Raw genomic sequence first — 2,500 nt, forward strand, 5'->3', positions numbered from 1 at the left:
TTCCTATTTGAAGTAGCATATATACCCTTATCATCTCTTCTTTCTGTCATCCTTAATCAAGATAAGATACCACTCCGACCACACCCAGCTGGCTAGACCACACCCACGTATATGTGAGAATGCACGGGTATGTTTTAAATTCATCGCAGGATAACTACGAAAATGAAATGAGAGAAAATGTGCTGAAAGTAATGAAGCGGAAATGATATCTCAAGAGGAGAGAGAAAAAGCGAGAATGGAAGAGAGAGAGAGAGAAGAGGAGATAAAGGGAGAGGGTTAGATAGACAGAGAAAGGCAAGACAAGGAGACAGAGAGAAAACGAGAGAAATCTTTTTAGCAAGAGATTTTCAACCAGAGAGAGTGAGAGAGAAAGATTTTCAGCCAGTAAGAAGGAGAAAGAGAAACAAAAAGAAAAAGATTTTCAGCCAGAGAGAGAGAGAGAGAAAGAGAGAGAGAGAGAGAGAGAGAGAGAGAGAGAGAGAGAGAGATCGCGCGCACTCCTAAAAAAAAAAAAAAAATGACAACCATATAAGACATTTTTAGGGGTGTTCTCTCCCCCTCTCTCTCCCTCTCTCCCTCTCCTTTTCCGGAACTCTGTAAATTGAGCGATGCAACACTTTCTTCCAAAGCTTCTCCTACATTATGTAAATGGATGTAGTCGACGGGGAAGTTCAAGTAGTTTGCGTTTACATAAATTTAGGAACGAGACCCCCCCCCCCCCGCAGTCCTCCCCTGAGGGTATAGGGAGACGGGCAATAGGGAACGGTTGGGAGGGGAGAGGTAGGGATAGAAGGGGAGGAAAAAAGGGGGAAGTTAAGGGAGAGATTGAGAGGGGAAATCAAGAGACAAGAAGTAGGGGAGGAGGGAAAGGAATGTGATGGGAGATGGGGAGAAAAGGGAGAAAATGAGAGGGGATGGAGAAACGAGAACTGAGGGAAGAGGGGAGGAAATGTTTGAGGGAAGAGAGGGACAGGAAGTAGGAGAGGAGGGAAGGAAAATGAAGGAAAAGGGAGGAAATGTGAGGGGAGATGGGAAGGAAAGAAAGGGGATAGGGGGAAAGAAAGAAGGGGAAAAAGAAGAGAGAAGTAAGGAAAGAGGGAAGGGAGATGGGAAAATGGGAAGAATGGAAAGAGGGTGTATAGAAAGAGGGATAAATGAAAAAAAAAATGAGAGGAAATATAGGGAGACAGGAAGAAGGAAAGAGCGAAGAAGGGGAGAGAAAAATAGCTGGAATAGGGAGAGGAGAAGGAAAAGGACAAACATTCAAGGTTATTGAGAAAGAAGAGGGAGAGACATATAAGAGAAAGAAAAAAAAATGAAAAAATAATGCAGAATGCATAGACCAGAAAACAGAAAAAGAAAAAAAAAAGAAAAAAAGTTTTGAGTAAAATTTTGCTATTCCTGAATGTATTTTTTCTTTTTTCTTTATGGAATGCAAATGTATGTAAAGTAAGTTGAAAACAACGATGTACATTTAGAATGACGTCACCATATGTGTATGTCAGTGACCTTTTTGCAACATCCCTGCACACGTGACACGATGAAAATATATCGAAAAGATGAGATTGTACGAGTAGGCCTATTGAAAGAAGTCGATAAGGAGCAGTCTCAAGTGTGTGTAGATATTCATTTAGATATGGTAAAAAATAAAGAAAGAAAAAAGAAAAAAAAAAACAGGATAATAACAATAATAATGATAATAATAATAATAATAGTAATGATAATGATAATTATCATAATGATAATAATAATTACATTAATAATAATGATGATAATAATAATAGTAATGATGATAATAACAATAATGATGAAAATAATAATAGTAATGATAAAAGCAACAATAATGATGAAAATAATAAAAAATAATAATAAAGATACGAGGCTATGCTGAGAACAAAAAGAAAAAGAAAAAAATAACTTTAAGAATAACACATTCTTTATGAGATTTACAGAAAGAAAAAAGTTAAAACTAGAATTGAAAGATTTTTTTCTCTCTCAACCATGTTTTCCTCCCCCTTTTTAAGTCACAAAGACGGGGATGACTGACGAGAACAACATTTAGGACCGAGTAGAGCAGACACACACACGCACACACTCACACACACACACACACACACACACACACACACATTCCCTCCTCCCTCCTTCCCTCCTCCTTCCTCCCTCCCTCCCCCCACCCTCCACCTTCCTCCTTCAACCCTCCACCTTCCTTCCTCCCTCCTCCCTCCACCTTCCTTCTTTCCTCCACCCTCCACCTTCCTTCCTCCCTCCTTCCTCCTCTCTCCTCCCTGAACCCTCTTCCCTCCTCCCTTCCTCTCTCCTCCCTGAACCCTCCTCCCTCCTCCCCCCACCCAAACCCCCATCACCAACACCGCTCCAGGAGTTCCCCGCACACAGTCTCCTATATCTCCCCCAGTCGCTTCCTTCTCCCACCTTTCCACCTATGACTTTTATCGCGTGTTGTTAGCCCCCCTTTTCGTTAAAAGTTCAGGCATCGTCG

Source organism: Penaeus vannamei, chromosome 6 (assembly GCF_042767895.1).
Source record: "Penaeus vannamei isolate JL-2024 chromosome 6, ASM4276789v1, whole genome shotgun sequence".
Classification (NCBI taxonomy): Eukaryota; Metazoa; Arthropoda; class Malacostraca; order Decapoda; family Penaeidae; genus Penaeus; species Penaeus vannamei.